The following is a 12893-nucleotide window of genomic DNA, read 5'->3' on the forward strand; positions in this document are numbered from 1 at the left end:
ATGTTCCGAAGGTATAGAGCTCCCCAGTCCCGCCCCTCCTCCGAGAGAGGTGCTAGTCCGGAAGTAAAATTCTCATTCATTTCTCCCATTGACTTCTGGAAAAATTCGGATATAAAGAGTTTTAGACCATGCCTTAGGCTAACCAGCTACGATGTGACTCATAAGCATATAACTTATAATTTCGAGTGAAAAAATGAACAGAAAATGTAAAAAAAGCGAAAGGTACAAGACTGTGTACATATCTTAAATTCCGAGATAGAGAACTCAAATCCCAGGATGCTTTGCAAACGTACACACATTTCCAACATTTGCAGCCTAAAGATAGTTTAACATGGTTCCATATTAATCTGAGAAAAGAAGATGATTACTTCCTACCGTTTCCATTGAGTAAATTCAACCTTCAAGATGAGAAAACCGTTATTTTTCGGAAGACCACACATCGGTCCTGATCAGCCCAGCAGCCATTTTAAGTTTTGAAGTTCCAGCGAGACGAAGCTGGACGATAGGCGCGGGAAAAGCTGAGTACAGTTTGTTTGGCATTGCCATGGCAACGGCGATCTCTACCAATCAAAGGCTCTGCTTTCACCAGTTTTACACGTTAGGGTGTCGGGTAGTGTAGTACTCTCTCGTTAAATCGTGAATAAAGCATTGTTTTCTCAAAACAAGGTTGATGCCCCCATTAACTTTTGACATCTATATGAGCAGGTATAATCGCTTAGTCACATCGTAGCTGGTTTTAAGTCTACCATGGACGGTTACGATGTTATGGCTTATTCTCCAATTGTCAATGGAGAAATTGTATTGGATTTTTACTTCCGGACTAGGCTGTGGGCGGGACTGGGGAGCTCTATGGGCCGAAGATTCTAGAATAGAGCTTTGGTACGCGCTTTAATCAACCATCCAATCAGCAAGCAGCAGATTTTATTTGAATTTTCTCCCGGAGGAGCTGGATCCTCTCGCTGCACTGCACACGTTAGAGAAGAAGAAATAGAGGTATCAGCACAACATTTGTAAAGGTAAGTTCGACATTTCTCATTTTTTATCGGTCACTATTGAGAAACTAAACTAGAAAAAGTTGTTAAATGGGTTATTGCAAGATGTAGTTCGACCGTGTTGGTGAAAGAACTGAATTTGTTGTTCGTTAGTGCTAACATCATTATGCTAGTGAGTTAGCAGCTAGATTAGCTATTATGTTAATATTCGTTTTTAGACTTGAATTTGGATTCACGGTTAAATTGTTATCGATACGTGGATGGTTAGTCTAGTGTTGGTTGGTTGGTTACCATTAGCAGGTAGCAGCTACATCCATTTTGAAGATTGGAGCACCAGAACTAACTGCTAACCGTTAGCTTATTAGCTTGCAGAGCTCCAGCCCTTGCCGTGACCCAGCTTTAGCTGCTAGCTGCTACCGAAGGAAGCTCTCGACACCTGGGACCGTTGATCCGCTGAGCTCGGTAGCGAGAGAGCTATGAATATTACCGACACACGTAAAAGAATGATCTGCATATGCGTTGGCGACTCTGGTCGTAGGTGTGACCCACTGTTTCACTGACTAATCAGAAAACTATCATCAAATATTGCCTTTCAAACAATTTCAAACCATTTACTCGTCAGCCAGCGCTTTTGCTGCCCAAACTTCTAAAACTTAGGCAATCATTTTTCACTGCTAGCAATGCAATCCTAGTGGGTCGTGGTGGGCTCGTCAGTCAGCTCTTCCCATATGGAAAATATAGAAAAAACTTATATGCCAGCAATGTGTTTTATATACAAAACTTGTATGATTTACTCTTGAAAGTGGCCCCTTTCTCGTTTTCCTCATACAACGTCATACAGTCCTTACAGCTTACAATGTTTTATATGTTTCAGGTTACACAGATTTAGCAAGGATCTGATAATGGTTTCACTGGCATATAAAAACCTGATAGATTAAGAGTAAATCATAAACGTTTTGTATATAAAACACATTGCTGGCATATAAGTTTTTCTATGTCTTTTCCGTATGGGTTTTGCTGCTCAAACCTAACAATTCTCATTTTGGTAGATTGTGGTCGTCTTAAATATCCATATAATGTCATGTCTCATGACAGGTCTCATTAACAGTGGTCTTCTGTCACCACTGTATCCCCAAATTATTGTTTCTATCTTTTTGTTGCATAGCTTTAGCTCACTTCATCATCCTAGGTATGCCACAGCTATCCCCCCCCCCCCTCCTCTCCATCTCTCCATCTCTCCATTTGAAACTCCAAATATATGCCTAAAGTGTCCCCTCTTCTTTCTCCTTATGCAGATGTCCTGGCTCTCAACAAAGGCACCAGGCAGGATTGTTTTTTCTCTTGCATTCCCATAAGCCTGACTTCCTGATGTCCACTACACTCTGTTCTCAATCTTCTCCAGTCTTTTGCAAACTGTGGTAAGTATCCCCAAATTCTTGTTTCTATCTTTTTGTTATATAACTTCTACATATCACCTCACTTCATCATCCTAGGTCTGCCACAGTGATATCTTTCTCCCTCTCTCTATTTGAAACTCCACATGTATGCCAAAAGTGTTCCCTCTTCTTTTTCCTTATGCAGATGTTCAGATGTCCTATAAGCCTGACTTCCTGATGTCCACTACACTCCGTTCTCAACCTTCTCCGGTATTCTGCAAACTGTGGTAAGTATCCCTTCATTTGTTGCACAACTTCATCAAACTTTATTCTTTCTAGCTCATTCCTTTTTTTTTTTTTTGAAAGACATCTCTGCCCGAGTACTTTTCCTTTTTATTTTACTTTGTTACTGCTCTTACTCCTCCCATCCGTTTGTCCATGGAAGTAATTATTTGACTTAGAAACTCTCTAAATCTCATTACTTGACACGTGTGTTTTCTGTGCTCTCTCCTTTTAATAATCAGAATGCCTCCTTGTGTTGGATTCATGATGTTCACCATACTGCACGGCCTACTTTTTTCTTCGCAAGCTATGGAAAGAAACTCTGTTCAGCTCATGAAACGGACTGTTCACATTTTTTGACATTTGTGGAGGAAGCAGGGTATCCTGGTAATTTTATTTTGCAGCTACTATGCTCTCGTCATAGATACCTTGCATCCTACCCAGTGAGTACATTATACGATTTTGATTTCCAGTATCTGATGGACATTTTGTCTCCCATGTTGAAATATGATTATTTTATCATATTTTCTCATTACAACCTACAATTTGTATATATAGGCCCAACAAAGAGAGAAATCTGAACTGACAAAGCTGCTCTATATGCATCACAGGTCGATATTGTTGACCTTCACAAATGACTTCAGTCAGTCAGTTTCAGTTGTACATTTAGATAATTCCAAACATTGATGTCAACACACTGCTGTTCTTGTACCTAATAATAACTTTGAGTTAGTCATGGCAAAATGTGTGCAAAATATGTGATGGTTGACTTCAGAGTAAACACTCATTTTTGACAAAACCCTTCACAACTTGTAGTAGAGTTGTTTGCATTAATTGAACAGGCCATCTTTGTTTTTTGTATGTGAAGGTCATTAACAAGGAATAAAATGATTGTTTTCATATTAAACACCTTTGTTATTCATTTTGCTTAGTAAGACTTGAGACAAATGTTAAGCCAACTTGAATTCATGGTTATTATGGCAATGGTATGTTTGGTGAACTGTGCTTTTTTAAATTCATTTTTACTGTTCAAAGTGCAGTTTGTTGCACTGTATTTATTACGGACATGTTATGCCAGCCGATACAACCAGATTGTATTTATCCGTATTCATAGAGTGCATGAGTGAGTGTCACGTTGTCCCGGTAACGCGATTTTCTGTTAACAAACGACCTGCATGTGGCATTTTCTATCGCCTCACCGTGTTGTTTATTTCAAAATTAAAATAAATGAATTTGAAACGGTAAAAATCACTACCATGTCGAGGCGCTTATGTATGCTTCTGGTGTACTAAAAGGAGACGTTCACGCTAGCATTAGCTAACTTAATGTAATCATAGATTAGCCCAGCTTGCCGTTACATTATACACTTTCCCCCCCATGCTAGCGTGAACATTAGCCTACACCAGAAGCATACATACACGCCGCGACATGGTAGTGACTTTTACCGCTTAAAATTCATTTTTCATTTTGAAATAAACAACACGGTGAGGAAATAGAAAATGCCACTTGCAGGTCGTTTGTTTATAACAGGAAATCGCGTTACTGGGACAACGTGACACTTTAACTTTCGCAGTGAGGTTCTGGAACCAGCTGCCGGTAAAGCATGTTTATGACACGTTTTCAATGTTGAATCAACCAAATTTCAATATTAGTACCATTGAATGAGCACTGAATCAGTGTTGAATCAACGTTTGATTATCATTGAAATTTCAATGTAATTTCAACGGCAATCACATCTGGTTGAATCAACGTTGAATCCACGTTTTAGATGATTGAAATGGTGATGTGGTTTCAACGGCAATCTCATCGAGCGCTTTCAATGTCGAAACAACTTCGGAGTTCAATGCAGATTCAACGAATCCTTTCAACGTTGATTCAATGCCATTTTGCTATCTGGGTAGCCATATATCTGCGTTTAGTGTTTACGATTAATGCACTGTCCCTTGCCACTCACTCACTCGCACCTCAATGACGTCACATTCACTTAAAGGAGCCACGCATAGGCCCAGGCCAGAGCGGTAGATAAAACAGAGTGGCGACACTCCCATAGACCTCCATAGGAAAAAATGGCAGCGCTTTTTCCAGGCTATATCCATGTTATGGGACTTTTGGAACTATTTACAGCCAATCTCTTGGTCAGTAGTTAACGAGTTAATTGATTACACCTTCCATCATCTAGAAGTACATCCCCTCCTGCAATCCAGCGCAGGTTTTTTGGAACTTTTGATCGCGTGGCGGCGACATCCAAACATGTCGCAACTCTCTCTCTCTATGGCTCTGGCCCAGGCTATAGAGATTGAGGATGTGACGTACAACGCAACGCATTTTGGGAATCGGTGGCCCAAAACTTAAGTTGTTTTACTGACGTGCGGGAACTAGGGCTGAACGATATATTGCATTTGCGATAATATCGCGATATGATGAAGTGCAATTTTCTAACCGCAAAGGCTGCGATTACCCTCTGGTCACGTGTCATGAGAGCGTAAAGTAGCAAATATTTGAAACAGTCTATCAGAGAGTGAACTCGGCAAGCTGCTCGATAGAACCATTGGACCAACATTTTTAAGAGTGCGACTGAAAAATATCTAGGTCAGTGTTTTTCAACCTTTTTTGAGCCAAGGCACACTTTTTTCATTGAAAAAATCCTGAGGCACACCACCAGCCGAAAATGTTAAATAAAATGAAATTTTATGGAAAATGGAATTAAATAAAAATCTGTAGCCCGCATTAATGATATCAAGTCATTCTTGTCAAAGTGTCTTGAATAGGAATCAAATGAACACAAAGAAAATTATTTCTATTCACTCTTTTTTAGACCACTTAGGTGAAATTGGATAATTTCCCACGGCACACCTAACAATGTGTCACGGCACACTAGTGTGCCACGGCACAGTGGTTGAAAAACACTGATCTAGGTTGCACTGGTGCACCTGCTGCTTGGGTGAAAGCATTCATGTCTTCGTCTTTCATTGTAGACTATGCGTGCAAATTCACCAAACGGTATAGATTCAAACCCCTCTCCTTGGCCGGCTTTCTCTCACACTCTCTCTCTCTCTCTCTCTCTCTCTCTCTCTCTCTCTCTCTCTCTCTCTCTCTCTCTCTCTCTCTCTCTCTCTCTCTCTCTCGACACCGCCTCGACATGCACATTCAATCCAAATAAAACATTTACAATCGTGAAAGCAATGACGCATAGAAGACGGTTAGCTAAATTATATTTAAAATCCGGTTAGCATCATTATTAGCATGCTGCAGACATTTAAAACTCTTGCATTCAAATTGACTGATCATACAATATAGGGTTGGGCGATGTCCCCTTAATTGGCATATGACGATGTGTACAGTAAAACATCGCGATGGACGATGATATCGTCGTCGGGGGGGGGGGTAAATAAATATATTATATTATAGGCTATATATGGCCTATATTAAATATTATATAGGCTATATGGCCTGGTGAAAGTGGACAGCTAAGAGACATGCTGACTGGGCTACTCTGTGGAAGATCTGCTCCAAGAAAATCCTAGTAAGAGACCGACAGACAGCCAAAAACACCTGCTTACACCAACCAGCGGTATATTACACTTGCCAGCATTCGCTGGGCCTCGCAAAAAACCTTGCGGTCACTCATCTAAAATCTTGAATAGCCCAGTCTGTACCTAACTCATATGTTACGCATCCCACGTTATTAGGCTACCGGCTTGCCGACTATGAGGGCAGCAGAAAGTGAAAGTAGGCTGCGATCGCGCAGTCAAGTCGAATTAAATAACAGTTGAAGTAGGCTAAACAACTTTTACAAATAGCCTAACGAATCCCGATTGCCACTCCGCTGCTGGGGCTTTTGCTAAAGGCAAATGCGTGAAATACAAGCATTACAGTGAAAGACGTAGGCTATAGCTTCTGATAACGATAACGAAATAAATGGTTTATTTTAACACGGTGGAGAATGACGTTGTAGCCTCGCAAGAAATTAGAGCTAGAATGTCCTAGTCGGAACAATAATAATTCATTTGCACTATTTCATTCTTAAACATTATTAGGCTACATGTTTTGCGTTCAATGTAGGCTACACTGCGAGACATGTAGCCTAAAAAAGACAATAACACATTCACGTTGCAAGGAGGACTTATTTGAACAAGACGGTCTCAGACTAATATGTTTTTTTAATTTTGCACTGTTTGGCTGACAGCCTCTTAAGCACCCTACATGTGCATCAGTTCTAGGCTCAATTTCATTTCCAAGGAAAAGTTTTTATTTTTTTTTATATTTTAGCTTAGTCTGCAGAAATAAGTGGGGGCGTGGCATCACGATGGTTGCTTTCCATCGTGATGTCTGTCAACCATCACGATGGACGATGATATCGTCTATCGGCACAACCCTAATACAATACATATGTTTTCCAACTTCAAGACTCAAAAGGGCTTATCCCAAGGAGAAAACAGTATTTATCTACCTTGAAACAGACGTGGGGAAACTGACCCGTCCAACCAGTTGACTATGATACGATAGCTAACTATGCTACTTTGTTTACAATATTTTGAGCCTTCAACCAGACAGCTGAATTAAAGACACGGAGTTGGAATAGTCAGTGCAGTGTGCTGTGCAGCCATGAATATCAGGAACTTCTGTATGCCGAACATATCACGTTCATTAAAGTGAATTATCTGAAAAAACGGTGTATAAGCCACAGATTTATTAATATTTTCATATTTTTGCAATCTGCACTTTTGTTTGTGTGACTTCTTTACACCAGGCTTCCTTGTAGGCTACTTCCAGTAGGCCTACTTTATGTTCTGATGTATAGGCCTACAAGGTTGAAAGTTCGAAATATAGGCCTACTGGGTCATTCCACGCCAAATCAACCAGAGCCCACGCACTTGCGTCTCAAAAAAATCTGAAAAAAAAAACCATGTGTGCCTATGTTACCCAGGAGACACTCTGTAAAATGTTTTTGTGCTAAGATCAACACTTTTCAAGTAACAAGGTGTTAGGGTGCTCTGAATATGAGATCCAAATTTATTTTTCAAACTTGTGAGGTCTGCTGTTCAGTCCCTGATGGATTTTCTTTTCTCTTTATTGCTTTTTCGGAGAGTGTTTCTACTTATCTCAATAAGAAAAAAAAACAAGAGTCTATGTTGAGTAAAAATGTGATTTTACTGCATACTATTCCTATTTATGCACCAGCCTGCAAAATTTGAGCCTCCTACAGATTCTAGTTCTTGAGCAATGGGCTTGTGAACTTTGACAAAAAAAAGAGGCAGAACAAATTTGACACCCCCCTCCCCCTGTAAAACTGGCTGTTACTTGAAAAGTATTGATCTTAGCACAAAAACATTTTACAGAGTGTCTCCTGGGTAACATAGGCAGTCATGGTATTTTTTTCAGATTTTTTTGAGACGCAAGTGCGTGGGCTCTGGTTGATTTGGCGTGGAATGACCCTACTATTGTGATTGAAGTAGCTAGTTAAAAAGAATGTCATTCATCAATTCATGCATCACCTGTCATCATAACAGAGGTATGACTTCCAGGAAATAACAGTTTATTTTAAATAGCTTATTGCCCATACTATATGATTTACTGCTTGTTCGCAAGACAAACACCTTAAAAATAATGGCATATCGCATCGCAATTGCAATATTGGCAAGAAAAATCGCAATTAGATTATTTTCCATAATCGTTCAGCCCTAGCGGGAACAACGAAGTGCAGTTGTCGAAATGCCGTTTACCTGCTGTGTTATAAAATTCAATAGAGTAACATGAAGCTTATCTTTTATCGTTTTCCAACGTGGAAAAATAATAGTACACACCATGTTTCAGAGGTGACAAAAAGGCGAGGAATGGCATGGATAGCATCAGTAAGGAAGCGCAAGATTATGTTCTGTTTTTCACACAATTTTTCACGCTCAGTTTTCATTATTATCATGCCAGATCATAGACCCAGAACACTAGTTTACATGGGCTGGCATCAGGTGAGCCAAACATACCCATAATTCTTTGTGTTTTGATGAAGTTGGTCACATGTCTTAGCGATCTCTATTGCTGTTGTTGACTGCTGTACCACTGAGGACTATTATGAGTTATGTCCATCATTGGTGGTATACAATTACTGCAATTAAATTATGCATTAAAGGTAACTGGAATTAGCAAAGTCCCCTGTGCAATCTTAGTGATACAGTATGTCTCTGAAATCTGCTGTGTTTTTTAAATGTTTATTTCACAATAATTCTTCAAATAGATATAACATCAACCCCTGAAGAGCCAACCACTGCATTAACAGCTGAAGACAGCACCTCAACAACTTCCCCACTAACCAGCAGTCAGTCACCAACATTCAGCTCAAACAGTGAAACGACTAGGAAACCCGCGACTACTACGCAGAAGCAGACAGGTAACTGGAAGAAAAACATTGGGGTTTCTGAGAAATGTACCTGTTTTTTTAACGTTTACTTTACAAGACAATGAAAATTCACACACTCACTCATTTCCATTATCTCCAACACCCCCCCCCCCACACACACACACACACACACACACATCTAACAGATGCCACAAGGCTGATCATGAAAGTACGCGGTGTCCTGCATGCCAACAAGAACGAGGAAGCCTTGCAGAAAGTGAGTTAAATCAAATGCCTCAGCAGCAGGATATCGACACAACACTCAGAAATACCTACCACTTATACTAAAAGTGCAGACAATATTACTATTTCACATCAGAACAGCAAGAAGCGTCCAGTTACTATCGTAACCTCGGTTCTCTGAAGGAGAATACAAGACGTCACCTAGTGAGATATCGCCTCTGGGCCTACATACCCACTGAACCCTTTTCAGACAATATTGTCTCTATTGAAAATGTCAGTGGGTCTTGATGCTCTCCATGCTTGAACATGTCAGTGGGTCTTGTGCTCTCCGCACCAAGAGGCAAAAACACGGCATTTCGAACTATTCGGTTGTTAAATTCAACGTTGTGGGCCCAACAGCTTTTTTGTCAAAATATGTTTACGAGCATTGCCAGCCGGTTTTCACATTTGTAAACCTTGTCACCATCACCTCTGTTTTAATGAGGGTAAATCTCTTTACTTTAGCAGAGCACATGCGCCCCTGAGCGGAATTGTGCCACGTACATGTAAGCTTTGATTGGCTTTTGGTGCCACCCTGACATCTGGCTGCAGTGTAGCTGCACTACAACAAGTAGATGCCACATATTGGGTACTGAAATATTCACAAGAATCCATAGAATTTGAATCTTCATGTTGTTTTATTCAATATTAGTTGAGACTTTTGTGTAATTAGTCCATATTTTGTGTAGTTACTTTATATCAGAACACCTGACATACAATCCAAAAAGTCTACAAGAAACTTCAGAGTGTTGCCTTCATGATGATGACCCAGATGATGCTTCTACACAAAGGGGTTCATGTGCAGTAAAGCATTTGATTGTCGGTAATCGGTATGCATTTTGGATTGCCAAAAGTCCTGTGGGGAGTTTACATAGGGGATTTTAAAAAATGCATGGGCATACCTTGGCAAATAATGGTCTACAGCACTCATATTTCATTTTATATTGATCTACTTTTGCACCCAACCTAACAAGACCTGGTGCTGAGGCTCAGTTTTGTTTCTAGGTTAGAATATATGACTTAGAGCAGGGGTCTCCAACCTTTTTCGCACCGGTTTGCTTCTCAATTTTTTTTCATGGACCGGGGGGGGGGGGGTTACCTTTTTGTTGATTTTTAATGAATATTATTCTAGAAGAATTCATTCTTGAACCTACATTATGTGACCTATGACCAAAATCTCTCCTGTAGTGAAACACTGTATCTCATAACAACTGTATATTGCAAAATACAGCAACTAGGATCAACAAACGCTACTTTATTGACTTTCAGTGAATATTTTCTATAAATATTCCAGTCCAGAAAAGGCTACCCCCTCACTGAGGAGTTTGCCTAATCGCCGAAGCACGCTCAAATGCGTCATTTGATGACGGTCCCTAACCCAGGCATCAGAACGAGTAGGCTTTTACAGGTTGTTCGGGTTGTTTTTTGCATCGAGATCGAAACTGACAACAAATTTATGCTTTTCTTTTGAGACATGACAAGAGTGTGAACTGTATGTCTCGCTGATCGCTAACTTTGCTTGACACTACCGTACGCAAGTGAACAAGAGAAATGAAGTGAACTGAGACGGCTGATCAATGCAACTACAGTAGCCTAAGTAACAAATGTGTTTAAGGCGGGCATGCGAAAAAAGACGTTGCCAAATCAAATGCATACATGCATGCCTGCTATCTAAAAACTGCAGGGGTCTATGGCATGTAAATGCGTGCCATTTATGCGAAGCACATTGAGTTTGCATGTTTTTTTTTTCTCTCGTCATGTCGCACGGCCCGGTTTGGAAAGTCCCGAGGCCCGGTACCGGGCCACGGCCCGGTGGTTGGGGACCGCTGACTTAGAGGGCTGATATATGGTCAGTGTAGAGATGCTTGCAATCCGCCTGGAAGAAAAAAACTATATTCTAGCCTCTGTGGCCCTGTGTGAGATAGATAGATAGATAGATAGATAGATAGATAAATACTTTATTGATCCCCAAGGGGAAATTCAAGACGTGTCAGTCAGGGGGTGTCAGTACATCACACAGTTATTCTGATGGTCTCTAATGAACTGTCTCAGCTTTCCAGAGAGGTCAAGCTTTTGATTATAGGTCAAACTAGGTGGGAACAGTGGCCTGTAAAGCAGGCGCTTTGCCATTTTAGGCAAACCATAAAAAACTATATTGTGAATTAAGTGGCTAAATGTGGAGCAGAGGGCGTTGTGACATTGGACATGAGTTGGCCATTTATCGGTATCATTTGGCTCACGGGCAAATTGGACTGGGAGGGAAGCATGTGTCTCATTTGTAACGGAAATGTAGCCATTTGTAGCTTCATTGATTGAGTGTTTAAAAGTCGCTGACTTTGTGGTGCTTATGTGACAATACTGTGGGAACCGATAATCGTGTGACGGGGTAGAACATCAACTTTGACTTTATTGGGGGGGGGGGGGGGCTGTTCGAGGAAATCCGCGAAGGGGGGTTCAGTGTGTGTGTGTGTTGGTTTGAGAGCAGAGCTTGTCAGTGTCTGCCTCGCCCTCAGTGCTGACCGAGTGAGCGAGAAGGAGATTTTTGTCTGGGCATGGGCCATCCTCTGCCCAGCTGCATGGGAGGATTGAGTTGGGGCATGATGTCCTACATCAAAGCAGGGGACTGTGCTGATGCGGTCGCAGCTGAGGCAATAAAGAGAGGATTTTTTCTCCATGCACTCCACTTTTAATACTACCTTGCACCCAGGGGTGTGGCAATTAATGACTTAAGGTGTGGTCTGGCGCATGATCCACAAATCGCTCCCTCAAAAATATGGTTACACCACTGACCAAGAAAAACCTGGTCTGTAGCAAAAGGTGCATACAGCATAAAGGAGCTGAAGATGGTTGCGGTGCGCTGTCAATCATAGGAGAGCCCGGGGGGCTGTGGGGCCACTCGGAGTCCCATGCTGTGACTTAAAAAGGTATTGGTTGAAAAGGGTTCAGTAGGTGCGCCCAGAAGTTATCTAGTAAACACATTCATGTTAATCAAAGCAGAGAACAAGGCCACACCAAATTGATTATGCCGTATTTATGAAGAATGTACTGTGAGTGTGTGTTATGATTGGCTCATGACATTTTTTTTCCATCTCTCAACAGCTGCAGCTTTTTCTAGACAACACACTGAAGGAGCATTGCAATGACTGCACAGTACGGATTCTGAGGCACAATGTTTCCACAAATGATCCTAAAAGTAGCCATTTGCAATTCTAGTCCGTTAGTCAGAGTTAACAACTTGCTTTGTACAGTTTACTTGCTGTTTGATCAGTGTGTGCAGCTCTGTAATGGGAACAAAACATAGCCGCTTGACACACTCATACTACACAACTCCAGCCAATCAAAGCATCAATTCAGGAACAAAATGGTAGGGGTACAATTTGATTTCATTGATTTGATCAAATATCAACAAACCTTCAGCATAGTCACAAGACACAACTTCAAGTGAGCCTATGCGAGTTGAGTTGTCTTCAATATGAGTATGAAGATAACTCAAATTGTGTCAGTAATTGTGAGATATATAATGTTACATTAACAACTCTATTCTTAAATAAGAATAGTCTATATCAGAAATGAGTAGTATTGTGGTGTAATATAGGTTTAGGGGGTAGAACAACTGCATTCAGGCCA

The 12893-nt window shown here is 40.8% G+C and overlaps 2 long non-coding RNA genes across 2 annotated transcripts; both read left to right on the forward strand.

Moving 5' to 3' along the window:
- The first annotated feature begins 907 nt into the window (after nt 1-907).
- Nucleotides 908-3125, forward strand: LOC134067311 (uncharacterized). The gene is made up of 4 exons (XR_009936495.1): nt 908-1016; nt 2288-2410; nt 2574-2655; nt 2893-3125. It is a non-coding gene; the product is annotated as an uncharacterized LOC134067311 (long non-coding RNA).
- A 5773-nt stretch (nt 3126-8898) lies between these two features.
- On the forward strand, nt 8899-12458 carry LOC134067317 (uncharacterized). Its single transcript, XR_009936496.1, has 3 exons — nt 8899-9035; nt 9191-9261; nt 12366-12458. It is a non-coding gene; the product is annotated as an uncharacterized LOC134067317 (long non-coding RNA).
- The last annotated feature ends 435 nt before the right edge of the window (nt 12459-12893 follow it).

The sequence above is a fragment of the Sardina pilchardus genome, chromosome 2, assembly GCF_963854185.1.
Source record: "Sardina pilchardus chromosome 2, fSarPil1.1, whole genome shotgun sequence".
In the NCBI taxonomy this organism is placed as follows: Eukaryota; Metazoa; Chordata; class Actinopteri; order Clupeiformes; family Clupeidae; genus Sardina; species Sardina pilchardus.